We start from the raw sequence: 25,666 nt of genomic DNA, 5'->3' as shown, positions 1-25,666 counted from the left end.
ACCAGTGGCGCATCCATCGGGGATCCACCGGTCCCAAAACCCCACTAAACTTCTTAACTCAACATACATGTGTACACTTTCTCAATATAAAACTATACTTGTTTAAGAAAGAAATGATTGATGTAGCACAAATATTTGATCTTACAATTCATCTGTGCTCTTTCTCTTATAAAATGAATCTAGTTTTTTAATTTTCTCTGGAAATATAGGTGGAAGTATTTTACAATTACTTATTGTCTTTTCTGATGCATAATAATACCCATTCAATACTACAGAGATGTAATGGCTTGTAAGTATGGGGTTTCCCTCACCTCAAGCTTGGAACTTCCCAACAAAAATTTCTGAGTGTGCACTGCCCCCCCCCCCCCAGAAGCGTCATTTAGGGGGGCAGGGAGGGGTATTTGCCCCCCGAGTTTGAGATTTATACAGATTTTATCAATAGAATAGTAGTAAGTCAGTGGAAAACGCGAAATTTTATTTATATCAAGGGGTCTTGCCCCCCAAGCCAAATCTGAAATGACGCTAATGCCCCACACCAACCACAAATTTTGTAAGTCTAGCGCAATTTCAAAATGGTACTTTCCTACAGTGATAAGTCTAGACGTCGTTGTTTTAGTAATGACTTCAAAACGTTTTCCAACTATAAACATTTAGTAGAGAGAAAAGTCGAAAATTCACTTTTCTGTTAAACTTCAATCCCGACGCTGATTGTGCTTCCATATCTCAGGAAGGCTAACACTCGAATACTTGGAAAAGTTCCGAGGCAGAGTTGCCAACCTCAGAGAACAAAATTGTCGATTTTCATTTTTAAAATTATCGTATATTACAAATAAAATATCGTATATTCGTTATGCACGTGATAATTGTAGGAACAATTATAATACTACTAATAGCAATAATATGTAATAAACTTATCTAGAAATCTTCAGTTTCGAACTTCAAATTTTCGTCACTGTCCTCATCATTTTAAAAATATTTATTAACATTACTCTGGACAATAAAAATATTTCCAACCACTTGTAAAGGGAATTGAATTTGAACAATGAATGCAGGGTTGCCATTCGCCGATTTTCAAATCGTTATTCATTTATTTTCGCGGGAATGGCTGTTAATAAGCTCAGTGTATGTGTTTTATAATTATTTAATGTACCTCTAAAATTTATTTGCTCGTTGAAAAACTGAAAAAAAAAGTGTACGTTCTAAAATTATCGTACATTCATATATTATTGCAAGGGAATTATCGTATATAGCATTAAGGCTTCCATTATTGTATATGACGATAAATTATCATATGATTGGCAAGCCTGCTCCGAGGGGAAGATAGCTAGCTGTTCGGCTCTATTCAGCGGACAGTTGCTAGGTCAAAATGTGATTAAGATGATTTAGCCAATCAAAAAGCATAATTTAGAAATAGTAGCCAATTAAATTTTGACATCTTATTGAGAATTTTTGCGGAAAAAGAGAGGGTGTGTGGGATGGGGGAAAGGAAAATTACCATGTCTATTCCGTGAAATTTTGAAACTAAATATTTGAAATCTGGAAGATGTGTTTGGCACAACTACCATACCTATCTATAGCCAGTTCAACCTCGACAACCGTAAAGATAATTATCTTGAATTTTGAGAAGCGGTGGGTAAATAGTGCTCTTATCTGAAATGTTTCCATATCTGAATTCAAATAAAGGCTTTAGATGAACTTCGAATGTCACCATGTTGTTCCCAAACTGTATATTTATTTTTTATAAAATGAAGATAACATAACTTGTAACTAAAGAAAAATAGAATAATATGGAAAATATGGCCGAGAAGAATTTTACGAGAGAAAATATTTAGAGTAAATCTAGGAAACCAAAGAAATCTTAAACTTACAACCAGCGCTGCCAGATTGGGCTTCAAGTAGCGTATTGGGCTATTTTTAAGTGTCCTTGCTAACAAAACTTCAAATTGGGCGACATGATACTTTTCGGGCCACTTTTTATTATTTGCAGACTATATCTCTTAATGTCCTTCCGGAAATACGTAATGTCCGAAAAGGTCTTCCATGTTTTTCTATACATTAGAGTACTTTGTGTACTTCAGCAGGACAGAAAGTTCTTCTGCTGGAAAGAGAAGCTCTAGTGTTAGCACAGAAAAAATCATGTTGGTACGACTGGCAGACGGCTACTCTGTACAAAAGTCCTCCCGAAAGAGCCTTCCCGAAGGACGTAGGCTTGTACGTTCTATCATTAATTATATGCTACTTGTGTATTTCCTAACTATATATAAAACTACATGAGCTGATACAAATTATTGTGCACTTCGAGTAGGGCTGCAATGATTAAATTTGACACGATTGTAGCATTTCGGACAAACCCACAGGAAAATTGCCAAAAGTGAATATTTTTAATTTTTAGGGAGTCTAAAGAGGGGATGAAGAATTTCCCCATGTCATTTAAATGGGCCGTTTTTTGGACTTATAATCTCATGTTTAGGTACTTAGAATTGGAATAGAAACTTGAAATTCAGTATACTTGTACGTTCTTGTTAGCCTTACCTAGGTGAATCATCAGAAATAAAAATTTCCAATCGTAGAGCGCTGTTATGGGGAACTGAAAATTCTTTCCCATGTTATTTATATGAGACATCTTCTACACCCCAAAATGTTTAGGTACTTCCGGCAGGATTAGAATGATGAAATTTGGCATGATTCTAGCCTTCCAGGACTAACCGATAGGAAAATTTCGAAAAGTGAATATTTTTCATTTTATAGGTCTAAAGGGGGATGAAGAAATTCCCATGCTATTTAAATGGGCGTTTCCTTGGGATAAAAAATCTTACCTTTTAGATAGTTGAAATAGGAAGAGAAACGATAGAACTGTGGGTTGAAGAGGTGCGAGGCCATAGGCCGAGGAAATACAGTGTGTGGGGGCGAAACCCCCGGATGGGAAGATTCTGGAAATATGAAGAATAACTTCACGAAATTCACTGTTGATGCAAAGGCTGATCATCCGGGGGTTTCTCCCAGGACCCCCCAGACATGAGCCCCCAGCTAGCGAAATGCCAGTTAATATATGAAATCACGCATTATTATTTCTATATAATACAATAAAAGTTTTGTTTGTGGAGTATTCTGTTACACAATGAACGATAATTATATTATACCCCATGCCCTAAACGTCGCCAACACCTAGTGGCCCAATTGCCAGTAAATGTCAATCGTCGGTATAGCTACGCGTCGAAGGATTGCCGCTAGTGTGTCACTGGCAGCAGGGTTTCGTCGAGTCGAAACAGATAACTAGAGTCGGGGTGTTGAAGTTACCACTGCGTAGCAGCGAGAACTTCATTTTGGTTCGCGCTCCTTCGATTCGTCGCAGAGAAACGCGAAGGGACCAACACGAACTATCGTCAGTCATGTGCATGCGGTTATTATTATATATTACTTTTTCCTGTCGAATTGTTTCTCAAGTGAGCTCCGGGGTTCAAGAGTAACCCCTACCTCTATATCTCCAAGTGAAAAACCTTTAGATGAGTGTGTATAACTGTATGAATTTAGATGACAACTGTCACTGATCATTGGAAAGTGAATATGAGAGAACTACGAAATAAAGGGAATAAAGTAAATGGCGTTTCGTCGCGTCTCTGCCGTTGGTGGTATAGTTTTAAAAACGGAAGTGGGGCCACCGCGGATCGTCGCTGCGGGGCCGCCAAGTTTTGGCAAGATGTCGCTAGTTGCCCTCCGACGCTTACGGCGTGAGATAACTAACATGTTCGATACTAGTTCAATTCTTGTTTTAGTATTTTTCAGTCTGCAAATCTCATAACACTAAGCTTTTGCTCAGTTTGCGTTGTTGCAATTATTACTGACTGTGTTACTCTCTTAGTTCATATCTACGCCTAATAGTTGTACGGAGCTCTATAAACGTGAACATCTCAAATTTAATTCTGTTACTGTATTATCCATATTAACATAATGAGTAAGTGGAGTTACAGGAAAAACTTCCAATATTTATGACTCCCAGATAAAGAATTTAGCAAATGAATTAAAGGAATAATACTAAAAAAAACGGCGTAAAGTGTATTTCAGAGCCCATAAAACTGACTTAAGCAAACATGTCTCCTTGGAAATAAGAAAGGCCGTTTATTTTATACTATCACCGTCTGCCCAGTTGATTGCACAGTTCTACCGCTCCTGACTTAGTATGGTTTTCTGTAACACACCACCTCCAACAATCCAAGCGAAGTAGCTAAGTGATAGAGCGTTGGCTTCGCATTCAGGAGGTTGTGGGTTCGATTCCCGCTGCCGACCATCCTGACAGGTGTTTTCCAAGCTTTTCCTCAGTCCTACCAGGCAAATGCCGGGATTGTACCCCCCAAACAGGTCCTGGCCGATGGGATGGCACCCATCAAACAGGCCTTTCTAAATTCTATGTCCTCTGAGCTGCATCTGGTGATTGTTAAATAAATAAATAAAATATATACTGTGGTCGCCGCCTGACCGTTGTCAACCCAGACATCTAACGTATTTCCAACTACAGTTATTTCCATTCAATTAATAAGGCTATATGTACAATCAGTAAAAGTATATAGATGCAAAATGATTCGTTTTATATTTGGGCTACAAATAGTTTAATCTGCTATTTTTGGAGCTCAACCTCGCTACTTTTTAATATTCAGAACTAGCAACACTGTTTATAACCGAAATCGTAATTTTATGAAGGATGTACTCTCTATATGCTTAATTTTCATTGGCTACTTTGATGAAAAACAGATTATTTAGAATGAATGAAGCACTGTAATGAATGAAGAATAAGCTCTTTTTTTTTTTTGTTGTTGCTTTCTGACTGAAATAAATTCTTCACCATCTACACAAGGAATATACAACAAAAATTCTCAAAATGATACGAGATAAATAAAAGTTACATGAGGCCAAATATAACTGAAAGTTTAAACATAAAATACCGTTTTCTTTTCTCATAAAATCTCTTGAAATTAAATGAAAACTACATTGTTGAACAAATAAAAGAAGAAGAAGAAGAATATAAACGAGCGTTAAATCGCTTATCAATAGATTTGATCTCGACAAAGACAAATCTTTGTCTTTCCATTACCACAACCAAACTGTTATCAGTTGGTAAGATCTAGAAAAGAAGAAAAATTACACAACCGAATTAGCTCTTGCATTTTTCTACCCTTGAATATTCAAGTGCAGAAAAATGAATGACATTGTCTTATCTGCAAATAAATCTATAAATCAAAGATAATAGCTTTCTGTATATATACAATCAATTAAGTAAACAACAATGCCCAAGAATAATAGTAAAGGAACGATGGCAATGAAATAATCAGTACATCTCTTGAAATTTTCATCTTTTGAGCCCTGGAGACCAATGTTTCCATCTAACTTACTTTGTTGATCCACTGACCCTTTCTCTTTCTCTCTCTTTGCAAGCTGCAGGGGCGGATCCAGGACCGACTTCTGGGGGGCGGTGGGTTGTCATACTGCTACTTTTAAGGGCTTCAAACTTTGGGATGGATTTTATTTATATATATATAAAATAAGAAAGTTTCCTCTTCTGGGGGCAATCGCCCTGAACACCCTCCTGGATCCGCCCCTGAGCATTTAGCCAGCTGGGGGAGCGTCTTGGTACTCTCAATTGATTACGAGAAATCACTTATCGGTATCTCTTACAGTTTTTCCTATGATATAACAGATAGACGACAGGGCAGGGCAGACGACAGTTTGACAATTGAACTTGCGTAGTTTGGAAGCTGGATCCATATCAGGAAGCCATTACCCAAAGTCTCGGATCCTTTCTGTTCTATGGAGATTGGCACATTGACACCGGAAGTGCTAATAGATGTCTCTCGGTTTCTGTTGCAATAAAGCAATAAAATCAGACGTGGAACAAATTCCTGCGGTACTGAGTCCATATTAAAAAAACTGTCTTTTTCTACTTCCGTTTCATTAACTAATCGATCAGTGTAGTAACCGAGAAATAGTAGATTCATCTCACTTCTGATTTCAACAGAAAGAAAAAAAGTCGGGACAAAGCTCATTCTTTGCACTCAGAACCTGCAAAAATAAAATAATAATAATAATAATAATAATAATAATAATAATAATAATAATAATAATAATAATAATAATAATATGGAAATAAGTATTGAAACCAGAAACATTAGTAAATTTCGGGGGCACGGTGGCTCGATGGTACAGGGCTTACCTCTGGTATGTGGTGTCCTTGGTTCGATTCCCGGTCAAGTAAGTTTGTGGTGGACAGCATCGTGTTTATACGTTTTCTCGGAGTACTCCCATTTCCTCCCACATTCTCATTCCACCAATTATTCCATCATAATTCATCCGACTCCTTTAGCCTAAAGAGTATAATCGTGGGATGTTAAGCTGAAAGATTTCATTTATTAGCAAATTTCAATCACTTCTGATTTTGGCAGAATGTTGTGTTGATCGTATGCTCTTTTGAGACGTTGAATTGGTTACAAACCACTTGTCGCTATCTATTAGCGGGAGCCGCGGGAGCTCAACGGTAGAGCGCACACCTCTGGTTTATGGGGTCCCTGATTTGATCCCTGCTCTCGCCAAGTGAACCTTGTGGTGGACAAAACACCGAGTGCATGGGTTTTCTCGGGGTTCTCCCGTTTCCTCCCACTTTCTTCATTCCATAATTGCATTCATTTCTCATTATCTCCGTCTCCTTTAGCCTAGCCGGCATAATCGTGGGACGTAAAACTTCAAGATTTCATGAAATGAAATAAAATGAAGTCTTTAAGTTTTACATCTCACAGTTATGCCGGCTAAGCTAAAGGAGATGGTGATGATCAGAAATCAAGAAAATGGTGGAATGAAGAAAGTGGGAGGAAACAGAACCCCGAGAAAACCCACGTACACGATATTTGTTTACCACGAAGCTCACTTGGCGCGAGCTGGGATCAAACCTGGGACCCCTTGTTCCAGAGGTGAACACTCTATCACTGAGCCACCGCGGCACTTCTATGAAAATCAAGATTGATACTGGTGGCACTAGTAAATTTGAACCACTTCCTTTTGGAGAGCGTGCGGATGATGATGGTATGTTCTGTTAAGATTCTGAACCGATTGAAAAAAAAAAACGCTTCTCGATGTTTTTAGCGTCTTTTTTCTATAAGGATAAGCGTTGAAACCGGAAATGGTTAATTTCAACCACACCTGATTCAAATAGATTGTTAACGGTAGATATAGAGTATGTTCTTTGGCTAATGAAACGATTCAGAAAACAACTCGATATTTCTTACAGTTTCTCCTCTGATACCTGTCGATAGACGGAACGTCGGACGGACGGACGGACGTAGTCGTTCTGTAAGACTTCTGATACTTATGCACGGTATAGTTTGGAAGTCTAAACAAATCCTATAACAGTTGCAAATTCATTCATCAAGCAGAAGAAACACCACTGAGCTATTGTTCCCTCTATTCGTTACCTAGATTGGTGATTTCGAGTTTAGCATTCCGTTCAGAACTGATAATATGTCAGACGTCGTCCTCCAGCTTAACGTGGGATCTAAAATATATCAGCTCCAACCGGGAATCTATTCTGGGTCCCGTGCAACGAAGGAGCATAACCGTATACAGTTGGCTACAGTTTACCTGTGCCGGCTTATCCGGGTTGCAGCTTAAAAAGTGCTCGCAAAAAAAAAAAAAAAAAAAAAAAAAAAAGATTTTACACCTATTGCAAGTATCATCAACAGACACACTAGAGAGAGAGAGAGAACACACTTGGAATTTGAGAATGAGATTCGAGTTGACAATGATTTTCCACGTGTCTGCCCCATTCTCCCCCATTGTTGTAACAACCTGCTGCCAGGGACGTACGCAAGGGGTGGGTCCTGGGGGTCCGGATGCCCCCAAATTTTGACTTTTGTGTAAATTTAGTCTAATTTTAGGAGCATTTTTTGGGAATTTTTATATAAAATACCCTCATATTGAGTTTGGGACCCCTCCGAAATAAATTCCTGCGTACGCTACTGCCTGCTGCAGTTACAAATCCCTTCCTCACCGAGGGGCGGATCCAGGGCGGAGTTTTGGAGAGGGCGATGGGTTGTAATACTGCTACTTAGAGCTACTTTTAAGAGTTCTAAACTCTGGGATGGAATTTATTTATATATATAAAATAAGAAAGTTTTCCCTTCTTGGGGGGGGGGAATAGCCCCGATCCTCCTGTATCCACCCCTGTCCCTACCTAACAGAGCATTTTCTGTATCCCGTCCATTACGTAGTGTCCCTGTTACTTTTGGCATTAAAAACGTTTTTCTGAGGATTTCTGTTCGGTTTTAAAGCGATAAAAATCAGATCCCTGCAGAGTTTTTTGCCTATAATATTTCTTTTTGTTTGTTGATACAGTTAATATGAAATCTTAGTAAAAAACAATTCCTGAAAGTAGAAAACAGGTAAATTGCCATACTGCATTTTTCTATTCATTATATACAGGTAGTGTATATTTCTCGCTTTAGTTCCTACCTTTGGATTAACCCTTATTTTTAGTAAATCGTGGATAACTCTCCTCTATTACCCCAGTGAGTCCGAGTCAACTGTAGTCATTTCTAAGAGCTTGAGTCTTTAGCAATAATTACGAATGTACAAATGGCTGTATTTTTCAAAACTTACTTAATAGATGGTGCACGTCACAGTTCATTAATCTTGTTCTATTTTATTCATAGGCATTAACTATAGAACATTATATTTTATATTTTTTTCTTATATTTCTTAAAATTTAAAACGAGATGAAGATTAATTGGATTTAGCAATTACCTACAGCTTTCTTTGCCATGGATATGTTAGTTCTTATAGTTATTCTTTTGCATGGCGGACGTATAGATACAGAAATTATAGAATTTTATGAATTAACTCCACTTTAACCTGAGTGATTTAAACTTTTTAAATGGACACTCATGGACGAAGTAAGTTCGTGTCCCAGAAAAAAAATATCAAATTTTGAAGTAAAAGAATAAATATACAGAACGATGCGAACTTTCCAGCATTTGGTTTGTAGTAAAAAGGTTCCGCAGATTAATTTCCTATTCAGTTCTAAGTTTCATTTTAATTTTATACAGATGTCGTTTCATATATATTGAGCCGAAGTCAATGCGCAACCCATCGTCATAGAGCAAGCAACACTATCTCGTTAGTCTCATTAGTCACGAGAAGTGATGTCTTGTCTAGCGTAACCTTATTCCGCCGAAACTGAACAGATTGTAGTGGGGGGGTTCATTGAGGCCCTTCCATACGCTTTTCGCATCATATAAATACATCGTGTAGGTCTTTCTACTGTGAATTGTATTATACAGAGATATGCGGCACGGAGTCCTGTGCCGACCACATCTACGCGACGAATTAGAAACCACCTTCCCGTGAGTAGGCACTGCCGCTATTGCGTATGGCGACCTCCAAAACTCCTATCACACAGCGTGCAATGACTGCCAAATGCCGCAGATTGCAGGAACAATCAACAATACCATTCAAACGGATTTACGCCTCACGGTTGTTTGCAAGAGAAGTGTGCTTGCCCTGAAACCGTGTCATGGGGCTGAGCGAAAAATGAACTGCTAAAGGCTGTATGAACGTGATCCCGCGGGTGATCGGTGGAAGTTTGGTTTATTTCAAATACTTCCGGTTCGAATAGTAGGTTAAAGAAAGAAATATAATGTATTCTTGGGACGCTGAATCGATTTTAAGAAGCCGCTTTCCGATATCTCTTACCGTTTTTGTTGTAGTACCTGTCAAAAGACGGACGGAAAAACAGCATTTCACTATGACTTCCGACACATATGCATAGCATAGGTGGAAATCTAAATAAATCTAATAAGAGAGTCAAGTCCATTTATCAAGCAGAACAACCATCAGTGAGCCATTGATCTCTATTTTCACTGTATAAATTAGGCATGGGCAGAACCGTTTTTTATAAAAACCAGAAACCGGTTTTTAAAAACCGAAATCCGAAAAACAGACATTTCGGTTTTCTACAAAAACGGTTCGGTTTTCATCGAAACCAGTTTCAGTTTTCTGCAAACACCGTCCAGTTTTTCACCGAGACCGGTTTCGGTTTTCTTCAAAAACCGGTTCGGTTTTTCACCGAAGCCGGTTACGGTTTCCAGCGAACACATGAAACGATTTTTGTGGAAACGGAATCGGTTTCCGGAGAACACAACGAATGACTATTCTGGTGGGAAATAGAACCAGTTTTGCAAAAACTGAAACTGGTTTTGGATGAAAAACTAACCTAGTTTTTGAGAAAACCGAACCGGTTTTGGAGAAAACTGGAAACCGAAAAACCGTTTTTTATGACCACCACTAGTCTAGATCAGTTGATATGGATTTTAGCGTCCTGTTCAGAGTTGATAGTAAATGATACATGGTCATACAATTTATTGTGCGATCCGAAGAAAATGAGCTTCCTGTGGTAATGTAATCTGATTTCCTGCGCCGAAAACGCATACGCTAACCCTATCCAGTTGACTCAGAATTTACCGCGTCATGGTTATAGGATCTGCACGTCAGAAAAAATCGGTGCTCGTCAGAAAACATCAACCATCAACATGGACTTTCGAGAAAGAGATATAGAGAACACACACATGGATTTTGATAATGAGACTCTCGTTAACAACGACTTTTTAGGTCTCCCCACTCTCCCTCTTACATGAATGTTTTTTAATAACTTGCATGCAATTGCAAATCCCTTTCTCTGCAACACAGTATTTCCTCTGTCCTGTCTTTCATCTAGTGTCCATGTTACTGCCAGCATTACAATCGCGTTTCTCTGCATTCCTGTTCGATTTTAAAGGGATAAAAATCTCCCCACTCCAGAGTACTTTTGGGTACAATTTATTCTTCTTTGTTTATTCTTACTTTCTTTCTTTCCTTTTTCTATTTCTTTTTCTTTTCTTTTTTGTTGATACAGTTGTTTGAAACATTTTTCAAGCACAGTTACTTAAAATACAGAACAGGTAGATTGCTATGTAGCATTTTTCTATTCATTATGCATGAAACCTCCCTGATTGCAGGGTGTCCACATGAACCCCCCCTGATTACGAATATTAGAGTAAACGGGGGCAAAAACCCGCAGTTTGGTGTTTGAATTCAGCTGGAGGACTCGCATTGATAAACTACAGGGTGGTCCGTAAGTCTTTGCACACAGGATTATTTTGGAAACAAACATGAGTAAAGCAAATCTGACTAGTGGAGGGCGGACTTGGGTAAAAGAACTACCGATTGATGCACGCATGATGAATGGCGGCCATATTGGATCCAGTTTTTTTTAAATGGGAAGGAGGGCAAGTGACACATCAATTAACACTGTTTGTTGCAGGGGAATGCAGTCCCGTAAGCAGAAATGCGTTCTCATGTCCCGTTCAAAAGTTATGACGCCCCAAAGTCCCACCTACAGGATGTGCACCACATGTTTCTCGTCCATTGCAGCACACACAGGAGTCTCTTAACCCAGTTATCCTGAACCCGTAACAACACAGCAGGGATGGATGCTATCACAGGCGTCCTGAATACGTCCCTGTAGGAGTGCAACAGGGATCCCGAATCTTCTCCTGATACAGCAGGTGTTTTAAGTGTCCCCATAAAAAATCCGAGGGAGTGAGGTCTGGCGACCGGACTGGCCACTACGCAGGGCCTCGGCGACTGATCCAACGTCCAGGAAAATGTAGATCCAAGCATTCCCGCACAGACAGCGCATAGTGCGGTGGGGCGCCACCTTGCTGAAAACATCGTGACAAGATGACATCAGGGCGGAGAAGCCACGGAAACACCAACTTTTGTAACATGTCCAGATATTGGACACCATTTAGGGTACCAGGAATGAATAAGGGTCCTATGATCGACGTGTTCCATATGCCACACCATTCCATGATATGAGTAGTGGTAACCCTCTTGCAAGGATTGATCGCATGTGAGTTTGCATACGACCAATATCGCATGTTCTGGCAATTCACTTTCCCATCCAAATAAAAGTTTGCCTCGTCTGTGAAGAGAATGCTGCCTTGGAAATGCGGATCTTGGTCATATTGTAATAAAGTCGAATTCGCGAATTCCATGCGCCGGTCTGGATCATCCTCTGAAAGGTTGTGGAGAAGCTGCAGCTTGAAGGGATGCCACTTGTTCGTATGGAGAATCCTAATCACGGAAGCACGTGGTACGTCTGTCATCAACTTGTGCTGCGCTTCGGACTTCTCACACTCGCAGCAAGCACCATTGTGGATGTTTCCCCATCTGTCGGTTCGTGGAGGACATGATCGTGGTATGTCGGCAACATTACCAGTTACACTGAATTTCCTAATATAGGTAGCTAACGGTGTTGTGGCTTATTGCAGGTGTTAAGGAGTGGTGCGCGTTGAAGTCCTGGGCAATCACACGACTGCTTCTTTCCCCAGACATTAGGATGATCTCAATTCTTTCCTGCTTCGTCAGTGCCATCTCGCTCTTCCTGCAAGGAAACAGAAAACCGTCAAGTTTGGGGCGCCATAACTTTGGAACGGGACATGATAACGCATTTTTGCTTGCGGGACTGTATTCCCTTGCAAGAAACAGTCTTAATTGATGTGCCACATGGCTACCTTCCCATTTTAAGAAAATAACATGGATCCAAGATGGCCGCCATTCACCACGCATGCATCAATCGGTAGCTCCTTTACCCAAGCCCACCCTCCGCTAGCCAGATTTGCTTTTATCATGTTTTCTTTTAAAAATAATCTACTGTACTAAGAACTGGACCACCCTGTAGAAAAGAAATTATACGAAGGTTCGTTGTTGACAAGAATCAGAAAATAAACTACCACCACTCCCAGAAAAAAAACACGTGTATTGTAAGTTCAGAGCCAACCATGGCACATTCGTCCAACTAATGCGACAACGCATTTTTTCTTTTCTTTTCTTGGCCTTCCGAAAAGGATGTGGCATCTGTTTAAATTTAAACCATATTTTTTCGTAGTGTTTCTAATACCAAAGGACAAATCTCTCTCAGCACCGATGAACGAAATGACATCAAGAGCACTTTTCAAACCTCAACAGATGGATTCAGCAATACAAACGAGTATGTGTTAGCACTACTGACTATTAATCCTAGCCTCTGTTTACACCGCTGAAATATGAGTAGTGCCCTTGGTGCCATCGGTACACTAAACAGTGTTGATCGTGGCTTGCCGAAATTCAAAGATCAACCTTCACACAGGCCTACATAACTTTAGTTAAGCTAAAGAAAGCCTACGTAGCAAACGAATTTAAATAGGTCTACAGTTAGAAACTGGAATTTAAATTAAAGAATAAAATTATTTATAAATTCGAGAGCTGGAGTCATAAGTCCGCATTCGGAATCTTACCCCAGAAAAAGATCGGACTTTTGCCCCATTCGCACATGTTTTAATTACAACGAAATGCTGACTTCATAACTGATATTTCATACTCGTAACATACAGAATCTCCCGTACGTTGAGATAAAGTTGAAAGTGAATGTGTGTGCTCCTATGATACCGTGAGATATGATACAGTGAGATATACGTTGAGATAAAGTTCAAAGTGAATAGGTGTGCTCCTGATATGATACAGTGAGCAGCTCCTGATATGATCCTGATATGATTCGCAAATGAAATTTCGTTAATATAGAAAAAATCATATTTCATTATTTGAGAAATAAAAGAGAGTAGCCCCAATCATGATATCTGCTTCCGTGCTTTTCCATTTTCACATTTATTTAAAACTAGCTGACATGTCCATTCTTCGCATGAGTTAGCTAAAATAGGTATGTAAGCAAACTGAACAACGAAAGAAAAAATATATCGGTCATTTTCTACTATTTTTACATATCCTGTTAAACGTCCCCTGAGACACCCGGGTTCGAATTTTAAAAAAGAAAACCTCTATGGCCCCCAGCCGATGGGGGCTGTAATTTAACGCCGGTAGAAGTCAACGCCTGTGGAAGTATCACCATTCATCTGAGCAACTGCGAGAACTATGAATTCGACGTTAATATCGATCATTTTCTACTACCGGTACTTTTACATATCCTGGTAAACGTCCCCAATGAACCCCCTGGCTCGAATTAAAAAGAAAAGAAGCTTGATCGTGGTCTGGGGCCTGCACCAAGTACCCGTGATTAAAATTTGGTAACTCTTGGTTTACTGGTCTGGTCCCCATGCCACACAAAGACAAACAGACAAACAAACTTTTTATTTTATTTATATTAGAAGATGGACACATCAACTGAAAGAACAACTCAAACAGTTTTGTACGCACGCATGCGCATAAACTGTTTCCTCTGTCTGCCGTTAGAAAGTGCTAGTAGCAAATATGGAGACTAGAGAGCAGACAGTCTTTTGTGTTTACATTTTGCAAAGACTGAATCTGTAGTTACAGTGCAACCCTCTGTGTGGAGAATTTTAAGGAGACGCTTACAATTACGTCCCTATCGTTTGGAGTTGCTACAACAGCTAAAGCCTAAAAACTACGGTTTTTGTGCCAACTTTGTAAACGAAATGTTACTGCATTACAATGAAGATTATCTGAATTGTCTCCTCTTCAGTGATGAATCGACATTTCATCTAAGTGGCAATGTGTACATTCATAATGTTTGTATCTGGTGGTGAGCAAATCCTCACGAGATGGTATAGTTGCAACGAAACTTTCTTAAATTGAATGTGTTTTGTTCTTGTTGTTGTTGTTTGAGTTTAACCTTCCGTTCAGCAGCGGGGTTATATGAGACGTGGACCTACTGATTAACGTGGAATCCGAACCACATGAGCTGTCACCGGCAATCAAACCCGGGTCTCCCACGTCAGAGGCGCGTACGATAACCGCTACAGAGGAGCTTCTGAATGCTTTTTATTGTCATATTCCGACGGAAAGTTTATAGGCCTTCCTCGCCTATGGACTCGGTGTGTGCCGTGTTACGAATGGAGCTTATATGGAACACTTGTAGCAAAAATGTCATGAGTTGCTTTTCATCTGACGTTTTATTTGTAACTGTACGTTAAATGTAATAAATACTAAAAAAAAACTAAAAAAAACATCGATATACATTTTGAAACACCCTGTACTTTAATAATCCTTTTCAGCGTTTATGGTACTGATTTAAATGAAAGCATAATGATACAAATCTGTAACGTCATCCCTTCACATCTTGATCCCTCACTCCTTGCCTCCCCGTGTCAATGGGAGCTGGACTTGAACTTAACTAATATTGGGAGTCCACTGTTAAACTCAGCGATCCCGAAAAATAAAGGATTGGGTACTAATATTGGTCGTTTTCGATTACTTTTATATTTCAATCAATTTGCAATCTTATTCCACAACCCTCATTCCAATGGGGGATAACGATATCGGTAGTTTCACCATTCATCTTAGCGACCTCGAAAACCCGCACTGGATACTAAAATTGGTCGTCTTCTACTACTTTTCCATGTCAACCAATTTCTACTCCGATTCCACACACCTCGTTAAGATGGGTCACCGTGGCCTATAATAAATTTAGAATTTAATAATTTGTTGAAATCTATTTTTTTAAAGACAGACTGTACCACGCAACGCCTCAACCACATGAGCTCAGTACTACAGTCATACACTACTATAAAGTATATGATTACTAATAATATATCAAACAAGCGTGTCACGATGTCACAGACAGTACATTAAAGTGTATCGTCAGTCGAAAAAGGTTGGAAAACACTGTATCAGTCTACACCAATGGTATGGTGTCAGAATCAATAGCTTTTTACTGTAATACAAAAGAATTTTGCTTCACGTACGGTTATCTTAAAGTGTTTATTAGCGAAACAGTCCGTATGGGCAGGTAAAACTTGTTTTCCTGATATCCAGGTGAGTTGAATTGATTCTGAGTTTAACACCCCTTTAGGCAGCGAGGGTATGTGAGAGGGGATCTGCTGATTAACTTGGAATTCGAACCACATGAGCCCTCACCGGGAATCGAACCCGGGTCTCCCACGCCAATAGTGCGCACACTTACAGCTTAGCCACGGAGGAGCTCTTCCTGATATCTAGTGAGTAATTAGTCACTATTTACAAAGGACGAGATATAGAGGGTGTCTCAAAAGTCCCCTGACATAGGGTAACTCTGTTATTATTAGAATTACAACAAAATGTAAGAGGAAAAAACGTCTCCAAATATGATGTTTTCAATCTAAAGTGAATGAATTTTTCAAATCGGACGAGCCATTTGGGCTGTACACTCTTTATGCGCCTAATGTTAAATGAAAATGTGACGTTGGCATTTACCTGGACCCACAACATAAGTAAATGAAGTTACTGTTTGAAATAGGGGATGACCATCGACAAGATAGGTAGAAGGCAGTAACTTGAATCACTTATGTTGTTAGTCCAGGTAAATGGCAACATCGCATTGTCATTTACCATTTGGCGCATAAAGAGTGTACAGCCTAAACGGCTCGTCCGGTTAAAAAAAAATCCGTTTTTGAACACCATAAAATGAAAGACTAAGATGAAACTAAACAACTGCTTGAACTGAACGATATAATACAATGAAGAGCAAGAAGCATAAAACTTTCCTAGAAACCCACTAGGTGTCTATTTAAAATGAGAAATACTTAGCGTTGGTTTTCCTACTTATTCTAATGTCAATAGTTAGTTATCAAATAAGAAATAACTGTTAAGGAATCTATTTTTCGTGTCTTAATAATTTTTAGTCTTGAAAAGCGTTCAATTTCTTAGATTCGTTGGTGTACTTGCAACATTTCACAGGGATATGATTACTGCTTTGGATACTAGTTCCACTTTGAGGTAGAAGCGCTAGGTAAGTGATAACAGAGTTTTTACCCCATTCTTTTTGCAAGGGAACTGAAGCTTTCCCTGATTATATAATACAACAATAGGAAAGAAATACGCCTACCACACACTGACGCAGCACTCGGAGAAATAACTAAGAAACTGTATAAAAAATCCTATCTATATATAAAACTGCATTAGGTGACATAAATTAAAGGTTGACGGTTGATGTGGAAAGTTGAAATTTAGAATGATTGTAGTTTCCGAGGCTAATCGATAGGAAAATTGCCGAAGTAAATATTTTTAATTTTTAGGGGGTCTAAAGGAGGGATGAAGAATTTCCCCATGTTATTTAAATGGGTGTTTTCTTACATATAATCTCATGTTTTAGGTACTTGGAATTGGAATAACAACTTGAAATTCGGCATGCTTGTGCGTTTTCGTTAGCGTTAACTAAGTAAATAAGTAAAAATTTAAAAAATCCAACTGTAGAGTGGTTTTATGAGGAACTGAAAAATCTCTCCCATGTTATTTATATGGGAAACCTTTTACACCCCAAAATTATTGGACACTTCCTTGTAGTTCTACAATGATTATATTTGATGTGATTGCAGATTTTCGGAACTAATCCACATGAAAATTGCCAGAAGTATATACTTTTACTTTTTAAGGAGTGTAAAAGGTGGGAAGAAGAAATCCCTATCTTGTAAAGGTAACCAAGAAAGTTCAGTCCCTTTTTGTAGAGGTCTGTGTTCAATGGGTCCTCACACCTTGAGTTGAATGCGAATGGAGTTAAGGCGAGGGTCAGTTGTTGGTGTGGGTATATTCAACATACTACGTGGTTGTGGCAGTTAAGTTACACCGTGACCTTGCGTCAGAACAAAGGGAACATGGGACCTCCAAAGAGCGTCATAAGGGCATAAGGGCCTGTATTCTGTAAGAATTCAAACTGGGGTCAAACTCTTCTGCAGCGAGGCGGAAGATGTGAAAGGTATTTGGTGAGGGTGTCGTGGCTACGCGGAGAGGCAGCGGTGGTTTAACAAGTTTCAGAACGGTGACGAAACACTCGAAGACGCACGACGTGCCGGAAGACCAACACGTGTACGAAATGAAGATATTCAGGCTGCAATTGAGATAAATTGTGGCCATACATGTGAGGAACTCGGACTAAAATTCAGTGTGAGTGGAGAAACCATTCGGCAGTACCTCCGTCTGCTTGAGAAGCACTACAAGTAGCGTTGATGTATCCCACACGATTTGACTCCGGGCTAGAAGGCAACGCGACAGACACCTGTGTTTTTTTTCTCTAGGTAAGCTCCATGTGGCTAAAAAAAACCCGGGATACCATTCTAAATCTTGGATGGGAAACACTATCGCGTCCGCCTTACTCCCCGGACATTACACCGTCCGATTCTCACCTGTTCTATTCCTTAGACAATCACCTTGGAGGACGCCAGTTCAAATCCCTAGCAGGGGTGCAAGATGCACTTGATATCTTCTTCGGGTCACGACTCACCAAGTTCTACCGCGATGGCGATCTAGTCTTCCAGAACGTTGGTAGAAGGTCATCGAGGCTAATTTGGACTAATTTTGATATTCTAGGTACGTCTTAGGTGACATATCGATGTTCAAAGGTGTTGGGTGAAAAAGCGACAAAACTTTCTTCATTACCTATATATTTGATTGTGTGGTTTCTTGGGATAGAAAATCTTATCCTTTAGATATCTGAAATAGTAAAAGAATCTTGGAATTTGGTAGAATTGTGAGTTCAAAAGTTGCGATTCCGTAGGCTGAGTAAACACGGGTGTCAGAGAGCGAAGCCTCCAGCTGGGCCAAATTCAGGAAATGTTAAGAGCAAAAGCAGGAAATTCACTCTTAATGCAGAGGCTGATACATGAGAGACGTGAGGCTGTAGGTCCAACAAACACGGGGGCCTTGGAACCGAGCCCCCAGCTAGCTAAAGGCTAGTCTATATTATAAAACTGAAAGTGACTAAGTTTGTGAGTTAATAACTTTTGAACCACCCGATCGATCTGGATCAAATTTTCGACATAAATGAAGTTTGGACTTGGTACGGTTTGTGCATATCATCTTGACTCTACATTTTGGAGAGGGGTGGAATTGGTATAAAAATGATCAAAAATGACTGATATTTGTGTCGAATCCATGGTTCTCAGGGTCGTTGATAAGAACAATGACAATGTTAGTACTGTTTAAAACCAAATTCAGCCCCCCAACTTAAGGGAGGGGAGACTGAGATATAAATAAAATAATATAAAAAAACGATATCAGAGAGGGCTTCAATAATAGTAAAAAGTGACTGATTAACGGAACATATTACTATTTTTTCTTAATTTAATCCAACAAAGCGGGTAATTGATGCTAGTACAAAATATAATATAAAGCATAATCCACTGAATTAATCTTTCTCGTTCCAATTTCTTAATCTATTTTGCATTTCAATTATTACTACAACATTTACTCCATGAACAAAATTATAATAATTGTTTACTGAAACCTTCGTCCAAAGAAAACTCATCCTCTCGGTAGAAGATCACTTCCGAGTTCTCTATAAATTATATTAAGATATTATCTGAGTTTAATAGTGAAATACTTATTGGAAGCTATAAGAAAAAAGTCATTTTCTAGAACGTAAACTAAGCAGAATATGAACACCAGTAAACTATTTCAGAAATTTCATTACTGCCTAGGTAGGTACATCCATACGCACGCCATGCACAAGTAGATATATCCAGGCCATTATCATAGGTATAAATGCTAAATTAAGAAAGAATATTTTTTAGGCACTAAAGCAAGGAATTTGATTTGATCTGATTTTCAGTTTAGCGTCCCTTTTGGACCTACAGCTTAACATAGAATCAGAAGAAGAAGAGCTCCCACCGGGAATCGAACCCGGGTTTCCCACGACAAAGGCGCGTACGACAACAGCTTAGCCCTGATAGAGCTCAAACAAGGAATAATTTTTGGAAATATGTGTCCTAAGGTGGTGATGAGAGGATCAAATGTATTGACAATAATTGCGTATCTCATTAATCTCTGAAGTTTTAGAGATGTAACTCTGCATATAAACTCTTCGATAAAAATAAGGAAACACGTGTTTCGTTGTTTTCCAAAATTCTGCTCCTGACGCGGGAACGGGTATCATATCAATATATTTAGAACGTCCCTTTCTTTATTATTGAGAAATATCTGATATGAGAATACGTTTAAGTTGAAGATGTAAAATTTTGCAAATAAGGGAATAAGTTTTCCACGTTTTCGAAAATTCCGTTTCTAAAGGGTGACCTATATTTTGAAATTTCGCTTATTTTATCAAATTGCCCAGTGCAAGTATTCGCATAAGTTGGAGATTTAAATTCGGTATACAAGTTGCTTAAACATAACACCGACAACGTGGGAGGTGATTCCTGACACCAAGATAAGACAAAAAGTATAGACCAACCTGGGAGCACAAATCCGTCATTTTGGAGCTATAGGCTGTCAAACACATGAGAAAATGAAGTTTAAAGGGCCATAGCTCCAAAACTATGGGACCTACCATAGTCGGATCAAGATTTTCTTAGTTACTAACATTTGCCTTATGCAAAAATCCATGTCTCAAAACCCTGCGGTACTCACAAAACAACTTTTATAGAAGAAGTTTAGTTACGGACCAACGGCGCCGACATTCCGAAATTTATGTAGGTGTATATCAGTGGCGGGACGTGTTTTATGTTCTCAGGGGGTCTCGATATTTCTTGATTGATTTGCTTACAGTTAAAATCTTTTATGAACACTGTCATAAAGGTCTGTGCTCGATTCCAATCATAATATAGTTCCATTTTGATTGTGGGGACTGCCTTTGACTAAGGCAGAGACAGGGAAGAAAAGGGTGCGTGCGTTGCTTGGTTGAACGCTGGATGATGGACCCCGGAATTATTTGTGTGGATGCTGGACCTAGGAGCACCCACGTAGTCGGCGCGGATGCTACGGTCAGATAATTTTAAGTACAACAATAATTTAAAGTAAAAGAGCACCACCAAGTTCAGCATCTGGTTCCAAAACGCATCTGGGTTGTTCTTTGGTCCATGGTTCACTTGACAAATAAAAAAAATCTTAAATGCCTGTTATAAGATCTAAATTTGCGGTCAAAGATAACACTACGCTGTTCCCAAGACTGTTCTCTATAAAGTAACGGAACGTTACATATGCTCTATGTCCCCCAAATCCTTTTCTTACATTTGGTACAGGAAAATATTAAGTCCTTGCTGAAGAGGTATATTATTACTTAAGAAATAGAATCCGTATTACTTTATAATATTAAGGTCTCCGGAGGAACAACAAGACAATCACTTCTGAATAAATTGTATAGAAAAGGCAATTTAAAAGGCTTCAGTTCATTTAGCACCCACCTAGGACGGCATAAAAGTCAATTAAAAGAGCTTCAGCTTTTTTTATACGCAAGTAGTACGACAGGAGAGGCAATTTAGAAGGTTTTAACTCAATTTGCGGAACCTAAGATGTTTTGTGCTAGCACCTTTTTGTTTCACTCAATTCGCACAAACAAAAATGTTACAGTAATTAAGGAGAATAATTACTGAGAAAATAAGTTTTCTTTACCAGTATCTCGACGTTCCACTGACAATCCCAGCGTTCTTAAAGTTGGAAATTCTGCCACTGTTTCTACAAAGTCTTCGATGCTAAAGGACAGTATGTGCCCTTTTATACCCAAGTGGATAACTTATTGTTTCCAGCACGTGTAGTCCCTGGTTGTATCCCAGCTGATGTACTAAGCCTCAGAAAGAAAATCAAGAAATGGTTCAGAACCACTTAAAGCGGAAAATCCCGTCTCATATACTCTATATATCGAAAAGGAATAGTAAAGTTAATTCGATTATTTAATTAATCTAAACGACGGTGTATAAGTGTGTATTAAAGAATACGGTGGGTGTTGGGTAATATACAGAGCAGGGGCGGATCCAGGGGGAGGGCGATCAGCCCGATCGCCTCTCCCCCAGAAGAGTAAACTTTCTTATTTTATGTACAGTATAAATAAAAGCCATCCCAGAGTTTGGAGCTCCTAAAAAGAAGCTCTAAGTAGCAGAAATACAACCCACCGCCCCCCAGAAGTCCTGGATTCGTCGCTGATACAGAGCTGCCTCGAACAGGACAATGTAGGATTTCTAGATTAATAGGCCAAACGTTGTCATTTAGACGTTTGAGGATCAGACTCAGAAGCGTGTGTACTAGGATCGGATGTCGTATTTTACACGCACACACACAAATGTCGCCCATGAATTACAGAACACTTTTCTACAAGTCAAAGCGAAAATGCTCTATGATGGTATACCCTTCAGAGCCTCCTTCACCAGCTATGGAGAACCAAAAATTTCATATGTGGCACAATTTTATCTTAAGTTTGAATATTTAACATTGCTCTACGAACCCATGAAACAGCTACATCGATAGTAACCAGAAAACAGTTAAAGCTGATAGACACAGAGTATACAGATATCTGTACAAATACACGAGAACTGCAAAATGCAGGCAAGTTCGTCAGCCTCAGAAAGAGTTGAAATGGAGATTGGATGAACAAAGTTCCTTGGCCACTGCCTCTGAAACGAACACTGAAACTTGGTGCGTCTAACACCTTCGTCTAAAATTTTCGAGTACACCAAGATTTTTGTTCTTAGTTCCACCGCCAGGACATTTCAGCTATAATGATGGTGGTGGCCCCGAAATCGACTACGCTCACCAGCAACGTATCTAGGGCTTGTTAACATCATTTTCCTTGAAACCTCTCGCCAAGTTCTAATGTTCGTTTCAGATGCAGTGGCCAAGGAACTTGACTCATCCATCCTTTGTCTAAAACCATTTTGAGGCTGACGAACTTAGCTGCACCTTTGGTCTTCTTGTTCAGATTTCAGTGCTTTTTATACGGAATGTTTCAGCCAATTCACTTTATTTCATTACTTTATTATTTAATTCATTTTATTCCTTTCTCAATTTATTACTATGATCAAACGAAATGTTCAAAAGAGAAACGATCAGAGAATGTTCAAAAGGGAGTATAAGTGTTCATATGCTCCGGATAAAACTGCAATCAACAGATTTGGGAAGCAATCCTGTGAAACGTGAAACCTGACAGGAAAGAAAGGGGGGATCAAGCCTTGCGGTCACACACCTGGAAACATTTAGGCCATTCGTATCATTGTTATGGACTCTCTAACGAAGAAATCGTTGAGACGTTTGTCAATGGAAAATAATGAATGTTGACCAGCACCTGGCGTATTCTTAGGCAAGATCTACAGATGTTCCCCTACAAAATTAATGTATTCTAGGGGCTAACAAAAGTTAACCATGTTAAGAGAGAGACGTTCGAACGCCAATTCAGTCTCTAAGCAGTGGAAGTTTTGATTACTAGGTGGTAGCAGTTGAACACAGTGCCTGAACGAGTAAGATGTGTTTCTGATATTGCGCACCATCCGCTAGAAGCATGGTCTATGGAGGGATCGTGGTGGACGATCCAAACTGTTAACGCACTGAAGTAGTATGCTCACATACAGTATGTGTACAGAAACTAATGGAACCGGTTGCCGCGTGGTGCTCCATTCGCTACAACTTAGCTCCCCGAAAGGATTTCGGTGGATGATCCAAAAAATTGACGCACAGAAGCAGTATAATCACATTCACCGTATGCAGAATTTAATGAGGCTGGCATACGCGTGCCGCTCTATTCGGTACAAGAAAGCTCCTCGGAGGGATTGTGTTGGATGATCCAAACAATTAACCCAATGAAGCACAATGGTCACAAAAGTATGTGAAAAATTAAAGAGACAGGCGGCGCGTGGTACTTTAACCGCTAGAAGGAAACTCCCCGAGGGGATTGTATTGGATTATCCAAACAATTAACGCACTGAAGCACTGTGCTCACAAACAGTATGTGTCCAGAAAGTAATGAGACTCGCCGCAGCGTGGCGCTGCATACGCTAGAAGCGAGCTAACCGGAGGGATTGTGGTGGATGATCCAAAAAAAATAACGCACTGAAGAACTATACTCACATTCAGTGTATGCAGAAAATAATGAGACCGTCCTACGCGTTGCGCTCTATTGGCTAAAAGAAAGCTCTCCGGAGGGATTGTGTTGGATGATCCAAAATATTAAAGCACTGAAGCACTATCCTCTCAAACAGTATGTGTCAAGAAAGTAATAAGACTGGCCGCCGCGTGGCGGTCCATTCGCTAGAAGCAAGCTCCCAGAAGGATTTTGGGGGATGATCAAAAAATTAACGCACTGAATACTATGCTCACGAACAGTATGTGTGCAGAAAGTTATGAGACTCGCCACCGCGTGTGGCTCCACTCGCTAGAAGGAAGCTTCCCGCAGTAATTTTAGTGGGTGATCCAAACAATTAACGCACAGATGCACCATGCTGACATACAGTGTATGCATAAAGTAATGACGCTCGGCGCCGCGTGGCGCTCCATTGGCTAAAAGCAAGTTCCCCGCAGGGATTGTGGTGGATAATCCAAACCATTAACGCACTGAAGCACTATGCTCGCAAGCCATATGCTTCCAGAAAATAATGAGAGTCATCGCCGCGTGGCGCTCCATGCGCTAAAAGAAAGCTCCCGGAGCGGTTGTTGTGGATGATCCCAACAATTAACGCAATGAAGCACAATGCTCACATACAGTGTATGCAGAAAATAATGAGACTCGCCGACGCGTGGCGCATCAATCGCTAGAAGCAAGCTAACCTAAGGGATTGTGGTGGACGATCCAAGCAACTAAACCACTGAATCACTATGCTCGCATACATTGTATGCAGAAAATTTTGAGACTGGCGTCTGTGTGGCGCTCCATTCGCGACAAGCAAGCTTTCCGGAGGGATTGAGGTAAATGATCGAAAAAAATTAACGCACTGAAGCACTATACTCAAATTCAGTGTATGCAGAAAATAATGTACCGGTCTACGCGTGGCGCTGTATTCGCTCGATGCCAGCTCCCAGGAGGGATTGTTGTGGTGATCCAAACAATTAACGCACTGAAGCACTATGCTCACAAACAGTATGTGTCCAGAAAGTAAAGAGACTGGCCGCCGGGTGTACTCCATTCGCTAGAAGCAAACTCCCCCGAAGGGATTGTCGTGGATGATCCAAACAATTAACGCACTGAAGCACTATGCTCACAAAAAGTATGTGTCCAGAAAGTAATGGAACTTGCCGCCGCGTTTCACTCCGTTCGCTAAAAGCAAGTTCCCCGGAGGTATTGTGGTGGATGATCCAAACAATTAACGCACTGAAGCACTATTCACACATTCAGTGTATGCGGAAAGTAATGAGACCGGCCTACGCGTGGCGCTCAATTCACTACAAGCAATTTCCCTTAAGGATTTCGGTGAATGATAAAAACAATTAACGCACTGAAGCAGTATGCTCACATGGAGTGTATGCAGAAAATAATGACACTGGCCGCCGCGTGGCAATCCATTCACTTATAGCAAGTTCCCCGGAGGAATTGTAGTGTATGATGCAATCACCTAACGCACTCAAACACTATGCTCAAACAGTATGTGTCCAGAGAATAATGAGAGTCGCCGTCGCGTGGCGCTCCATTCGCTGGAAGCAAGCTCCCCGAACGGATTGTGGTGGATCATCCAAAAAATTAACGCACTGATGCACAATGCTCACATTCAGTGTATGCAGAAAATGATGACACTGGCCTCCGCGCGGCGTTGCATTCCCTACAAGCAAGCTCCCCGGAGGGATTCTGGTGGATGATCCAATCACCTAACGCACTGAAACACTATGCTCACAAACAGTATGTGAACAGAAAGTAATGAGACTGGCCGCCTCGTGGCGCTCCATTTGCTAGAAGCAAGCTTCCCGGTACCATTGA

This window comes from Thermobia domestica, chromosome 6, assembly GCF_964235325.1.
Source record: "Thermobia domestica chromosome 6, izTheDome1.hap1.1, whole genome shotgun sequence".
In the NCBI taxonomy this organism is placed as follows: Eukaryota; Metazoa; Arthropoda; class Insecta; order Zygentoma; family Lepismatidae; genus Thermobia; species Thermobia domestica.
Note: the sequence above shows the minus strand (reverse complement) of the source record.